The 15,578-nt window shown below is 42.2% G+C and overlaps 1 protein-coding gene across 1 annotated transcript in view; it reads left to right on the forward strand.

The window, feature by feature from the left end:
* Positions 1 to 54: 54 nt before the first annotated feature.
* CREB3L3 (cAMP responsive element binding protein 3 like 3) overlaps positions 55 to 15,578 on the forward strand; it is a gene marked incomplete at its 5' end in the record, with an annotated part of 39,726 nt that continues 24,202 nt past the window's right edge. The window contains 3 exons of the mRNA XM_082455073.1: positions 55 to 203; positions 7,449 to 7,512; positions 15,100 to 15,167. The remainder of the gene's footprint in view (positions 204 to 7,448; positions 7,513 to 15,099; positions 15,168 to 15,578) is intronic.

Below are 15,578 nucleotides of genomic sequence, written 5' to 3' on the forward strand. Positions count from 1 at the left end.
AAAGGGGAGGATACCGACTCTAGGCTGCGCCTGGAGCATGCGCACTCGCTCGTCTCCCGCCAAGCGTGTGCGCATGTGCCTGGGGCGCCTGGAGGGGGTTCGGAGGATGCAGGGCGACAGGGAGGACGCGGTGACCAGGTGCGCGTGGGGAGACGTCAGACCCTTAGAGCCTGGCAGGTGCCGGACTGCGAATACATCACCCGGTAAAATCCTCAAAAGTTGTGGGCAACTTAAATTGACCTCAGAGTCAAAGGCTTTTTGCCAATTATGGACACACACACACACACACCCCCCACTCATAATATCAATTACCATCATTCTTTCACGAAAGAGAGGTAATTTAAAAACTTTTGTTGTTGTTGTAAGTATATGTAACATAAAATTTACCATTTTACCATTTGTAAGTGCACAGCTCAGTGGCATTAAGTATATTCACACGGTTTGGCAACCATCCCCACTATCCATCTCCAGAACTTTCTCATCCTCCCAAACTGAAACTCTGTCCCCATGAACCACTGACTCCCCATTCTACTCCCCCAGACTACCACTACTTTCTGCCTCTATGAATTGGAAATCATACAATAAATACATACATATGATTGTAATCATACAATCATACATATGATTCCATAAAGTGGAATCATACAATATTTGTCCTTTTGTGACTGTCTTATTTCACTCAACATAGTGTCCTCAAGGTTCATCCATGTTGTGGCGCGTGTCAGAATTTCCTTCCTTTTTAAGGCTGAATAATATTCCTCTGTATGGTTGGACCATGTTTTGTTTATCCCTTTACCCAGTGATGGACATTTGGGTGTTTCCACCTTTTGGCTGTGATGAATAGTGCTGCTATGAATATGGGTGTACCAATATCTGTTCATATCCCTGCTTGCAATTCTTTTGGATATCTACTTAGAAGCGGAATTGCTGGATCATATGGTGTTTCTATGTTTAATTTTGAGGGATCATACTGTTTTCTACAGCGGCTACACCATTTTATGAGAAAGGTCATTTTTAACACAAACTAAAAAAAAAAAAAAAAAAGGAGGCAGTATATGGCGCAGAATAAAGGCACAGCCATTTAAATGGGAAAATGTTGGCTTCATGAAAAACTCACCACATTGCTTTTTTTGGCTCACATCTATGAGCACCTGTGTGCATTTCATGGTAGGGTGCATCCTCACGTGGGAAGAAACAGAGAGAGGAAGGTTCAGTCCACCTCTTCTAGGTCCAGCCCAGGTCCCCTGGTCCCCCTGGCTCAGCCCTGCCCACTTCCTGTCCAGCAGCCCTGCAGTCATTCTTTTAACAGTTAATTTGCAAGCCTTTTAGGTGCTAGACCCGCGCTGGGCACTGAGAGATACAATGTTTTAAAAAATAGCTACATAATCTAAATATACATAATTGCAAAATGTGACAATGGTCTAAAAATGCAAAGATGTAACCATAGCTCCCCCCTGATGAAAACTGCTCTCAGACACTGCCTGTCCCTCCGCTTTTACAATCCGAGCCGTGTTTGTTTTGCCTCTCACCGCTCCCAGTCGGTCATCCAAAATTCAGAAGAATGCTCATCTAGCCTCAAATAATGCCATGACCTTTCCCAGATCTGGGCGTTTCCAATGTCCTTCTGTTCTGCAAAATGATTTCTCTATGATTTTATTTTATTTTAGGCTATATATACGTATAGTCTTTTTTATTGAGCTGTAACTTACATGTAATAAATGCACAGTTCTTGAATGTTCAGTTCCTTAATCTTTTATAACTGTATACACCCATGAAACCATTCCCGGAAACAAGATGCAGAACGTTTCCATCACTCCAGAAAGTTTTCTCGGTGTCCTATTCAGTTAATCCCCCTTGCCCCAAGCAGCAGTGGTGTGCTGGTAAATGTTTAACGATGGGCTTGTGAAACGAGAGACTGAGAGAGAGAGAGAGAGAGAGAGAGAGGCTGCTTTGTAATCTGTAGTACTTGTCCTTTTCTGTGGTGTATATATTCCCACCGAGACTTATCTCCATCTACCATGAAGTTGGAAAGGATGGTAACGATAGGCACCTATGAGCCAGGACAAGCTGGCTGCAGCCCCCTACTCCCCTACAGGCACCTTAGATTCTGATTTCTATCCCCAGAGATTAGTTTTGCATGTTCTAGAGCTTCGTGGAAATGGAATTGTACAGTATGTACTCTTGTGCCCAACTTCTTTTGCTCAGCAAAATATTTTGGCCGTTCATCCATGTGATTGCATCGTGTGTATTTGGGGGACTGCCCTTCATGTAGACCAATCAATTAGTTCTTTTTTTTTTTAATTGAAGTATAATCAATTTACAATGTTTCAGGTGTACAACAAAGTGATTCAGTTGTGTATATATTATAATATATATTTTTTCAGATTCTTTTCCATTATAGGTTATTAAACAATATTGAATATAGGTCCCTGTACTATACAATAGGTCCTTGTTGTTTATTTTATGTATAGTGGTGTGTATCTGTCAATCCCAAATTCCTAATTTATCTCCCCCCCCTTCCCCTTTGGTAACCATAAGTTTGTTTTCTATGTCTGTGAGCCTGTTTCTGTTTTGTAAAGAGGTTCATTTGTATCATTATTTTTAGATTTCACATATATGTGACATATGATATTTGTCTTTGTCTGACTTAGTATAATAATCTCTAGGTCCATCCATGTTGCTGTAAATGGCATTATTTCATTCTTTTTTTTTTTTTTTTTTTTTTAATGGCTGAGTTAAATTAGTTCTTGAGGAGGATCAAGGGATCAAATCTTTTCTAATGAGCAGAATTTTCTCCTCAGTTCCTAGTTGGGGGCTCAGCGTACATTAAATCTGATTCTCCCTGTTCCTTTCAGTTCCCTATTTCTTGGAATTCCCAATACACCCTGCTTGTTTCTGGCGTATGGCTCTCGCTGCATTCTGATTCCCTTCCCTGCTCTCTTATTCTATCTTCCCTTCTAGTTATGAACATTTTGAAGGCAAGGAAGATGTTGGATTTGTCTCTTCCTCTAACAGTCCAGCTCCTTGGATAGTGGAACCCTCCGAATATATGCTACTTGAATTAATGAAGTAGGTGCTCCTGTCCTTGGGAGGCGAACTTCCTGCTAATCACCTAATGCTCAGCCCTTGTTATAGAACATGAGCTTTTATTGTTGCGATTACAGCAGACTTGCCCTCCACCCCCTTCTCTATCTTGACCACGGAGTACATTTTGCTCTGTAACCTCACCCTGTTACCTATCTCTCTGCTTATCCTTGGTTCCAATCACATCTTTCTTGATACACCTGTTCCCTGGTCCCAGAGACTTGGATCTCTCTGAAATCTCCCCCTCCCCATGGAAATTAATTTCTAATAGCTTTGTTGATAGATTCAATCCAAAGTGACGTTTATCTCACTCAGGAACAATTTAGCATTAATATCACATGTGTACACTCTGCCTATCTCGGAATGCACCCTGAACTTTATCTCTCTCACCTGGGCAATGGATTAACTGAAGAACGGCTGACCTGACCCCTTTGCATACTGCAGTTGAGCTCTATCTAGACTACCTACAACCCAGCAATTCTACCCCTAGGCATATGCCCTTGTATAACCAGGAGACACATACACTAATGTTCTCTGTGGCAAAAATCTGGAAACAACACGAATATCCATTGATGGAAAAATGGAAAATTATGTTCCAGTATAGTCCCCAAAGAAATATTAGGGAGCAGTAAACTCACAAATGACAACAACAACGTAAAAAAGTCTTAGAAACAGAAAGTTACAGAAGACTTTTTACGACACCATTTTTTTTTTTTTTAAGATTTTATTTAATTTTGGCTGCATTGGGTCTTTGTTGCTGTGTGCGGGCTTTCTCTAGTTGTGGTGAGCGGGGGCTACTCTTCGTTGCAGTGCGCAGGCTTCTCATTGTGGTGGCTTCCCTTGTTGCAGAGCATGGGCTCTAGGCGCGCGGGCTTCAGTAGTTGTGGCTCATGGGCTCTAGAGCGCAGGCTCAGTAGTTGTGGTGCACGGGCTTAGTTGCTCCGCGGCATGTGGGATCTTCCCGGACCAGGGCTCAAACCTGTGTCCCCTGCATTGGCAGGCAGATTCTTAACCACTGCGCCACCAGGGAAGTCCCCATCACCTCAGTTTTTTTTAAAGGTAAAAAGTATTTATACTCAAAACATCACATCCTAATTATATTTTGCTATTACATACGCTTTTTAATTTGCTTTGATTTTCACCTATTTTCATTGTTTTTGTTATTGTATCTGTTTGGTGGAAATATGATGGGGAGGTACTTTCTGTATCTTTTTAACTTTGTGTCATTGACATCACATTGGTAGATTGAAATGGTCCCTAGTGAGAGTATTTACACCCTGGAATTGGCAAATGATACAAATGAGGGCTTGATTTATTGTGTTTTTGATTGCACAGAATGAGTCAGAAAATATTTTGGTAAAGGATCAGTCAATATTTTCTGCTTTGTGGGCCCTACATCTCTATTGCATGTCTGTACGGCGGAGAGAGCAGCCACAGACCACACTAACCAAGTGGGCATGGCCACGTGCCAATAAAACTTTATTTACATAAACAGGCAGAAGATCATAGCATGCCAACTCCTGGTTTAGGCTTTAAAAAGTGGTGGAGAAAAGTTAATAATGCAGATTAAATGTCAAAATGTGTGTGTCTACCATTGTTAGGTTGTGACTAGCACACACACACACACACAGAAATGGAAAGATATTTTCCAGTATTCAAAAACCGTTATATGATTCACCAAAGAAAACATTCACATTATTGATGAACAAGTGAAATTCCAACATACATCTTCACTTTCATGTTACTTATTAACATAAATGAAAAATATTGCCAACGTTCATGTCAGAACTACACTTGTTCCATTATTTGCCACCAGTGGGTGGCTATGGATACAAGAGTTTGGCAAAAATCAACCAAAACCTATTCTGAGATTCAAGTGGCTATAGAGAATTTATAATACGATATTGTATATGTGATTATTATCTGTAAATTGTGTCCTACACCTCCTTTATATCGTTAACATTTAAAAATATATATTAGGGACTTCCCTGGTGGTGCAGTGGTTGGGAATCCACCTGCCAATGCAGGGGACACGGGTTTGAGCCCTGGTCTGGGAAGCTCCCACATGCCGCGGAGCACCTAAGCCCGTGCACCACAACTACTGAGTCTGCACTCTAGAGCCCATGAGCCACAACTCCTGAGCCCACATGCCACAGCTACTGAAGCCCGCACGCCTAGAGCCCGTGCTCTGCAACAAGAGAAGCCACCACAATGAGAAGCCCATGCACCATAACAAAGAGTAGCCCCCGCTCGCCGCAACTAGAGAAAGCCCACGTGCAGCAACGAAGACCCAAGGCAGCCAAAAAATATAAAATTAATAATAATAATAATAAATATATATATTATATAATGCATGTATATTATACACATGTAATGTATATTTGACATATAGAGATGTCTGCAATGTATGTATATTATACACGTGTAATGTATATTCAACATATAGCGATGTCTGCAATGCATGTATGTTACACATGTATAATATATATTAGATATACAGAGATATTTAAATTCCCTTCCAAGAGAGACGGTTGTTAAACACAGACCAGCACACCACTACTTTTACACATTGGGGAGCTGAGATAGTCCTCCACCAAAACCGTGTGCATTCATTCAACTAACATTTATTGAGTGTCTACTCCCTGCCGGGCAGAAAGACCTACCCCAGGGGATATGGATATTCACTAATTACTTCAACAGAAATGTCTGTGATCGTTCCCTGCATCAGCTTCGATCCAGATACTTAGCTATTCAGAGAGAGAAAGGGATATGGGGTTGAGCAAAAACTCAGGAAGTAGCAAATAAGTGGACAAAATCACAGAGGGCCCATCTCTGTGATGCCATCCCTAGAGGGTTTTTTGTGTGTTTTTTGCTTGTTTTTTTGGTTTGTTTTTCATTTCGTTTTCTTGGTGGCCGCACCACCGTGGCTTGAGGGATCTTTGTTCCCCAGCCAGGGATGGAACCTCAGACCTGGGCAGTGAAAGTGCAGAGTCCTAACCACTGGACTGCCAGGGAATTCCCATCTATTTCTTTCTTTCTTTCCTTCTTTCTTTCTTCCTTCTTTTCTTCCTTTCTTTTCTTTCTTTCTCTTTTCTTTCCTTCCTTCCTTTCTTTCTTTCTACTTTCTTTCTTTCTCCCTTCCTTTCTTTTTTTCTTTTTTCTTTCCCTTCCTTTCTTTCTTTCTTTCTTTCTTTCTTTCTTTCTTTCTTTCTTTCTTTTCTTTCTTTCTTTCTTTCCCCTTCCTTCCCTCCTTCCTTCCTTTTTACCTCCTTTTATTATTTGATTATTTTTCTTGAGATATAATTGACATGTAACATTATATTAGTTTCAGGTGTACGACCTAATGATTTGGCTTATGTATATATTGAGAAACGATCACCACAACAAGACTAGTTAACATCCGTCACCACACATAGTTAACAAACACCTTTTTTTTTCTTGTGATGAGAACTTTTAAGACCTCCTCTCTTTGCAACCTTCAAATATACAACACGGTACTATTACCTATAGTCACCATGCTGTACATTATGTCCTCAGGACTCATTTTATAATTGGAAGTTTGTACCTTTTGACACCTTTCACCCATTTCTTGCCCCTCCTATCCCCGCCCCTAGAGTTGTTTTTCTTTTTTAATGATGTTGTATCATGTCCTGACCAATGGATGGGCAAGATGATATCTATTTTACAGCTGTGCAAAAAGGGTCCATGCAGATGAATAAGAATTAGGAGGAATGTGGAAAAGGAGTTTGACTTGAGGCAGGGGTGTTTAATAGGTGAAATTTACTTTTTGCCTTCCCTTTATTTATTTATTTCATAGCACTATTATTTAGTAAGAAACAGATAAGCATTGTCTTTTAAAATTTATTATTATTTTTTTAAATTGAGGCATCATGTATGTAATGCAAAATCCACCCTTTTAAAGTGTATGGGGACTTCCCTGGCGGTCCAGTGGTAAAGACTCCGTGCTTCCACTGCAGGGGACACGGGTTCGATCCCTGGCTGGGGAATTAAGATCCTGCATGCTGCGTGGCGAGGCCAAAAAATTATAAAAAAATAAAATACAGTGTACGAATCAGTGGTTTTTAGTATATTCACTGTGTTGTGCAACCCTCACCGCTATCTAGTTCCAGAACATTCCATCACCCCCAAAAGAAACCCTGTTCCCATTAGCCGTCGCTCCCCAGCCCCCGGAAACTTGCTTTTCTGCCTCCAGTTTGCCATCAGCTTCTGACTGTGCCCATAAATGTCTGTGGAAGGGATGAAGTCAAATGGAGTTTTGATGGGATGTTGTAATCACTCCGATCAAAGTCTCAAACTCAAGGTTTCTAGAGTGAGCGATGACTTTATTTTTTCTTTTTTTACAGGGGCAATTAAAAATCTCCGGGGCTTGGCAAGATCAGATGGTTGGGTGCAGATTTCTCTCTCAAGGTCGGTACCTCAGGTGACCTTCAGTTTATGAAGGTGTTTCTTCATCAGTCTGATTTCTTTCTTCCTTCCTTTTTTTTTTTTTTTTATAAATTTATTTATTTTTATTTTTGGCTGCGTTGGGTCTTTGTTGCTGCACGCAGGCTTTCTCTAGTTGCGCTGAGCGGGGGCTACACTTTGTTGTGGTGCGCGGGCTTCTCATAGCAGTGGCTTCTCTTGTTGCAGAGCACGGGCTTCAGGCGCGCGGGCTTCAGTAGTTGTGGCACGCGGGCTCAGTAGTTGTGGCTCGCAGCCTCTAGAGCACAGGCTCAGTAGTTGTGGCACACGGGCTTAGCTGCTCCACAGCATGGGGGATCCTCCCAGACCAGGGCTCGAACCCGTGTCTCCTGCGTTGGCAGGCGGATTCTTAACCACTGCACCACCAGGGAAGCCCCTTCCTTTCTTTTTTAATATTTGTTTATTTATTTAGGCTGCGCCGGATCTTAGTTGCAGCACGCCGGATCTTCATTGCAGAACGCAGGATCCTTTAGTTGTGGCATGCAGACTCTTAGGTGCAGCATACATGCGGGATCTAGTTCCCGACCAGGGATCAAACCTGGGACCCCTGCATTGGGAGCGCGGAGTCTTACCCGCTGGACCACCAGGGAAGTCCCCAGCAGTCTGACTTCTGTTTCCTGTAAAGCATCAGAAACATTGTTCAGATAATTCAGCAAAGGAGGAGTCCCTCAGAAACATGGGGCCTTGGAAAACTCATCTCACCCCTCTGGGTCTCAGTTTCCCCTTTGGCAACACCATTTCCTCCTTTGACACGAGAGCAGGGCTCTGCAAACTTTTTCTGTAAAGGACCAGATAATAAATATTTTCAGTTCTGAGGGCCAGTCTCTGTCGCAAAAATATAGAGACAAATGGGTGTGGCCAGGTGACACTGACATTTGCATTTCATATCATTTTCAGTAACAGAAAATATTCTTAAAACTTTTTCTCAACCGTTAAAGAGTGTAAAATGCATTCTTGAAGACAATACAGCAGCAGGTGGTGAGCTGGCTTTGGCCCGTGGGCTGTGGTTTGCCAACTCCTGATCTAGGGCATCAGGACATTGGTTACATTCGAGGCATTTGGGGTATAAGATGTGGCATGTTCCTCATAACTAAGTTAAGGCAAATCATTCATTCATTCAACAGCTATAGCAGTTCGTTCAAATTTTTATTGAACCCCTACTCTGTACCAAGCTCTCATGGAGCTCACAGTCTGATAGGGAGAAATAGGCCACAAACAAATAAAAAACAGTATGTCCCATTTCAGCAAGTGCCGCGGAAGAAAAATAGCGAATGCAAGAGAAGAGGAAACACAGAAGTTGGGAATAGGGCAAAAGTCACAGTTTTAAATAGGATGTCAGGGACTTCCCTGGGGGTGCAGTGGTTAAGAATCCACGCTCCCAATGCAGGGGGCCTGGGTTTGATCCCTGGTCAGGGAACTACGTCCCACATGCATGCCGCGACTAAGGAGCCCGTGAGCCTCAACTAAGACCCGGCACAACCAAATAAATAAATAGGATGCCAGGGAAGGTCTCATTGAGAAGGTGACAGTTGGCAAAAGCAGGAAAAGTTGGGAGTGTGCTCCATCGAGATCTGGAAGAAGAGTTTTGAGGCAGACGACACAGCCCGTGCAAAGGTCCTGGGGCAGGACTGCACCTGGCGTGTTGGAGGGACAGCCAGGAGGCCCGGGTGGCTGGAGCAGAGTGAGGCAGACTGGATAAGACTGCTGATGGATGGATGTGGGGTGTGAGGGAAAGAGGAAACTCAAGGACAACCCAACGTTTTGACCTTGAGCACTGGAAGGCTGGAGCTTCCGTTTAGTGAGACAGGAAGGGCAGCAGGAGGAGCAGGTTTGGGGGAATGGCAGGTGCTCAGTCAGCCACGTTGAATTTGGGAGGCTTGTGAGACGCCCTCATGGAGATGGCAAAAGGCAGTTGGATATGCAGGCCATTTGCCAACCTTCAGCAGTTAACCCTGTAAACAAGGTCAGACTTCTAGAAATGACAGGCGTAGCAGAAGCACTTGCTGCATTTGCGGTAGGGACTAAGCTAGTTTTTGTTTGTTTCCTTGTTTTGTTTTTGGCCATGCCCCACTGGCATGTTGTATCTTAGTTCCTGGAGGAGGGATCGAACCCGGACCCCCTGCAGTGGAAATGCGGAGTCTTAACCACTGGACCGCCAGGGAAGTCCCTAAGCTAGTTCATTTTGAATCTAATAACTCACATCTGATATCTTGGAGAGGTGGTACTGGACTTTATAAATAATCACAGCTTTTTGGGGGGAGAAAGGTCCAAGCATTATTCTAATATTTGAGAAGGAATGGGTAACATCTTATTACATCAGGTAAATATTTGATAAATATTTGATGGGGAAAATGAATGAATAAATGAGTGATGAAGGAAGGAAGGCTCTGAAAAAGAGTGATTTGTCTTCCCAAAAGTCCCTGGCACAGCTGGCATGTTTGCCCTCTCCCGGGAGGACTGTCTTCCTTGCTGACTGCCATGCTGGTGATGCTCTGCTCACATCCCAAAACGCAGTGGTTACACCCTCCCTCTCGTGAGCCACACAGAAAATCCCTAATTTGTAGCATCTGCCGATTTCTGAGGTGTAAATACCCCAACCTTGGCCAATTTCAATCTACCTGTGTGATGTCATTGAATCTCACCAGCCAGAGGAAGCCAGCTCCAGCTCACCACTGTACCTGAGTCTTTTCGGGCCTTGGCCCCAACATCATCTCTTAGCCTGAGTGTATATATTACCTATCTCCTCTGTCCTTCTATGTCTTCAGTGTGAAATACTAGCCAGTTCCTGCAGATGTTGGATGAAATGATGTGGATCAAAATACTTCGGGAGAGGGACTTCCCTGGTGGTCCAGCAGTTAAGACTCTGGCTCCCAATGCAGGGGGGCGAGGGTTCGATCCCTGGTCAGGGAACTAGATCCCTCATGCCACAACTAAAGATCCCTCATGCTGAAATTAAATATCCGGCACGCCACAACCAAGATCCTGCATGCCCCAACTAAGACCCGGCTTAGCCCAATAAATAAATAAATATTTTTAAACAACACTTTGGAGGGGCAAAGAATGGCATGCTACACAAATGCAAGGCGTACGTACAGATAAAAAACACAAATTAAGAGGTGGTGTGTATACACACCAAGGGGCTTTGGAAAGTAACGAAGCTATTCAAATTTGTCGACATCTTTGACACCGACTGAATGGGATTTAATTCATTGAGAGTCCTAGTATGTAAAATAGGGTGGGAGAGTAGGAGCATGGCCCCAGGAGGGGGGAGTCCTGGAGACCTTGGCAGGGGGCAGGGGGAGGAATCAGGACAAGGAGGAGGCACAAAAATAACCTCCCACTCCTCCCCACTTCCCAGGAGACCTGGGGGGGTGGGGAGCGGAGAGTGTGGGCGGGGCCGCCAGGGAAGGAGGTTGAGAAGGCAGTTGCTCGCGGGGTCCACTAGAGGGCGCCAGGGACTGAGAAGTTGACCGGTCTGCCCCAGCCTCAGACCTGGCCTGGGTGGGAAGGGGAGGGGTCCACTGGGTGACGCTGGGCAGCTGTCTATAGAAGAGGACCTGGGGGCCTAAGTCTCTGAACATGGACTTCCAGAGTTGGGGGTTTGGAGGAGAGGGGTTGAAAAATTAGAGCAGCAGTCTGCAAAATTTTAAAGGGCCGCGTAGCAAATAGCTTAAACACAGCCTGTCACAATTAGTCAACTCTGCCCTTCTAGTCCCAAAACAGCCACAGACCATACAGTCCCTAAATGGGCGTGCTGTGCGCCAACGAAATTTTATTTTTGGAGGCTGAAATTTGCATTTCATGTAATTTTCCTGTATCGCGAAATAATTTTTTCCTATATTTTTAAAACGAAATAATTATTCTACATTTTAAAATTATTTGAAAATGCAAAAGCTGGTCTTTGCTCTCAGTCTTTACAAAGACAGACGGGGTATAGTTTGTCAGTGGACTATGGATGATAATAAATATTTGTCTGACACTAGGAACCAGGTATTAAGTGCCTAAATGCAGTGGCTTACATAGCACGTTTAAAAGCTGGAGGAAATCTTGTTTTAACACTCACTCCTCTATAAGCCAGAAAGTTTCAGTAACAATTATGCAAAGCAACCAATAATTGTAATAGCCATAAGAGAAATATAAAGTGAAATATTTTTCTTTCATTGAACACCAGCTATATAATCACACCAGTAACATACGTAAAATAAATATCCCAGTCCAATATATACACTACCAAACGTTAGATAGCTAGCTAGTGGGAAGCAGCCGCATAGCACAGGGAGATCAGCTCGGTGCTTTGCATCCACCTAGAAGGGTGGGATAGGGAGGGTGGGAGGGAGATGCAAGAGGGAAGAGATATGGGGATATATGTATATGTATAGCTGCTTCACTTTGTTATACAGCAGAAACTAACACACCATTGTAAAGCAATTATACTCCAGTAAAGATGTTAAAAAATTAAATAAATAAATAAATATCCCAGTCCAATAAAGGGAAAAAGGTGATGAATGGATACATTTTAATTCCATTAATGAATTTTTTTTTAAAGAAAAACTTCTCTTTACATGTAGATACATATCTCTACTGATCTGTTGCAGCAATGAATAATAGCTTTACAGTTTAATAAGTTTAAATCATCAAACAAGAATAATAATTTAAAGGAGGAAATTATTGATATTTCCATTTTAAAGATACGGCTCAAATCCAGTAAAAATGAATTAAAATTTGAGCTTGCCAAACAAAAATATTATAATTTGCAATTGGTGCACTGTCTAAACTTTTAAACAGAAATAGAAGGTCCAAGTGGTCAGATAGGGAAAAAAAAAAAAAAAGTGAAGTAGCTCAAACTCTGTTTCTTTGCATTTAAAATCACTGGCCCATCACTGTTTATTTCAAATCTACTGTTTAAACACAAGATCGTGTAATACCACAAGGGTTGGAAATATGAACTGTGTCCAAAGAGAACCCAAAAGAATTAGAATCGTTAAGAACTAACTCTTCAAATGAATGTGTGTAGCTGAGTCTGTGTGTGTCTGGAGCCAAATGCATTGCATGAAGTTCTCCAAATTCACTTCCATGTACAATACAATGTTTATTAAAGGATAAGTAATAAAATGTGCTAATTCAAAACTTCCAGTGGTTAAACCACAGCAATTGTTCAGACCAAGAGTGGACAGACCATGACTTGCCAGCCAAATCCAGCTTATTTTTGTAGGAGCTAAAGAGGGTTTTTGTTTTTGTTTTTTTTAACTAGTTGGGAAAAAAATCAAAAGTAGAGGGACTTCCCTGGCGATCCAGTGGTTAAGACTTCGCCTTCCAATGCAGGGGGTGTGGGTTCGATCCCTGGTTGGGGAGCTAAGATCCCACATGCCTCATGGCCAAAAAAACCAAAGCATAAAACAGAAGCAGTATTATAACAAATTCAAGGAAGACTTTAAAAATGGTCCACATCAAAAAAAAAAATCTTAAAAAAAAAAATCAAAAAGAGAATAATATTTCACATGTGCAAAATATAGAGGATTTGAATATCAGTGTCCATAAAAAGAGCTTTCCTGGCACTGGGCCATATTCATTGATGAATTGTCTGCAGTGGTTTTCTTGCTGGGATCACAAGCTGAGTAGTTGCCATCTGGCCCAAGGAGCTGAAAATATTTACTATCTGGCCCTTTATGGAAAAACTTTGCTCACTCCCTGGTTTAGACCAATAAAAGATTTCTTAAGGGGAGATTATTTTGACACTGACATTGTTCAGAATTGTCTATGCACGTTGATTAAAAAATAATAATAAAATCAGGTGTATTATCAGTTTTTGAATTCTCTGCAGACAATGGACTCCCCTTTTTTTACTTCAGATTTTCTTTTTTATAAATTGAAGTGTAGTTGATTTACAATGTGTGTTAGTTTCTGGTGTACAGCAAAGTGTATCAGATAGATACACTTCTCAGATTCTTTTCAGATTCTTTTCCATTATGGTTTATTAAAAGATATTGAATATAGTTTCCTGTGCTATACAGTAGGACCTTGTTGTTTATCTATTTCATATATAGTAGTTTGTATCTGCTAATCCCAAACTCCTAATTTATCCCTCCCCCACTTCCTTACCCCTTTGGTAACCATACGTTTGTTTTCTGTTTTGTAAATAAGTTCATTTGTATCATATTTTAGATTCCACATATAAGTGAAATAATATGATATTTGTCTTTCTCTGCTTGACTTACTTCACTTAGTATGATAATCTCTAGGTCCATCCATGTTGCTGCAAATGGCATTATTTCATTCTTTTTTATGGCTGAGTAGTATTCCATTGCATATATACCACATCTTCTTTATCCATTCATCTGGTGATGGACATTTAGGTTGCTTCCATGTCTTGGCTATTGTAAATAGTGCTGCTGTGAACATTGGGGTGCACGCATATTTTAGAATTAGAGTTTTCTCTGGATATATGCCCAGGAGTGGGATTGCTGGATCATACGGCAACTCTAGTTTTAGTTTCTTAAGGAATCTCCATACTGTTCTCCGTAGTGGCTGCACCAGTTTACATTCCCACCAACAGTGTAGGAGGAGGGTTCTCTTTTCTCCACACCATCACCAGCATTTTTTAATCTGTGGACTTTTTGATGATGGCCGTTCTGAACAGTGTGAGGTGATGCCTCATAGTAGTTTTGATTTGCATTTCTCTAATAATTAGTGATGTTGAGCATCTTTCCATGTGCCTATTGGACATCTATATATGTCTTCTGTGGAGAAATGTTGATTTAGGTCTTCCGCTCATTTTTTGTTTGGGTTGTTTGGTTTTTTTTTTATTATTGAGTTATACGAGCTGTTTGTATATTTTGGAAATTAATGGGCCTCTTTTTTGATAGCACCTGGGGTGGGCTGCTCCCCTCGCCCCAGCCGTGGTATGCCACCGCTCACGTGTAAGAGCTCATTGGATCTTTACTATTATCCCCATTTTGGGAGGAGTAGAGGCACAGAGAGGCCAAATAACTTGCCCAGGGTCACGCGGCTTGCAAGAGGAGGGGCTGGAATTGAATCCAGAGAGCCGTAACCATGACATTCGCTCTGTGCTAGATGACATGACAAAGCCCCGGCCTGTTGTTGCCATGAGCACTGCTACCTGGGGTTGACTCTGGCTCACCCCGGGGGCAACTCTGACTTAGCGTTGCTGCCTTGAATTTCAGTGTCACTGCTTACAAGCTGCTTGGGCGAGAGCATCCCCTCCCCGAGCCTCAGTTTACTTATCTGCAAAATGGGTATTTACAAAGTTCCCAACTCATTTGGGGTTTTTGGAGGATCAAGTTTATTTGTGTACTTTGCACGGTGCCTGGCACAGTGAGTGATCAATAAATTTTAGCTGTGGTTTTGATGAGACTGGGCGCCCAGGCCCAGAAGCTGCGCCTAGGAGAAATGGCATTGTTTTTCGTGGAGGAGGGAAGTCCAAGAGACTCGGGGGGTGGTGGGGGCGGTTTGCGAGAATTCAATGCACAGAGTGAGTTCTCCATGCATGTTTGTTTGCTTGTTTGTTTGTTTCAGAGGCCCCGCTGGGATTCTCCATGCATGTTTGCATGCAAATTGCATATACAAAATAAACCTAATGAAAGGTAAGAGATGACTTCCTTTTCAATCCTTTTTTAAACTGTTTGATTCTATAAAGAAGCACTCAAATTGGGTGCTGTTGTGTCCTTAACACCTTTTTGCTGAGTTCTCAACAGAGTCACCTAATCCAGAACCTTCCACAGGCAACAGTAGCTGTCTAGAATATAATAACATTATTTATTTTCTTTTGCATCTGTTTTAGGCACCTGATACTTAAAAAAAAAAACAAAACCCTGGTGTTATAATGTTTCCTTTTTTTTTTTTTTTTTTTTAAATTTTATTTATTTATTTATTTATGGCTGTGTTGGGTCTTCGTTTCTGCGCTAGGGCTTTCTCCAGTTGCGGCAAGTGGGGGCCACTCTTCATCGCGGTGCGCGGGCCTCTCACTGTCGCGGCCTCTCTTGCTGCGGAGCACA

The sequence above is a fragment of the Balaenoptera physalus genome, assembly GCF_965194825.1.
Source record: "Balaenoptera physalus genome assembly, chromosome: 3".
NCBI classification, from domain to species: domain Eukaryota; kingdom Metazoa; phylum Chordata; class Mammalia; order Artiodactyla; family Balaenopteridae; genus Balaenoptera; species Balaenoptera physalus.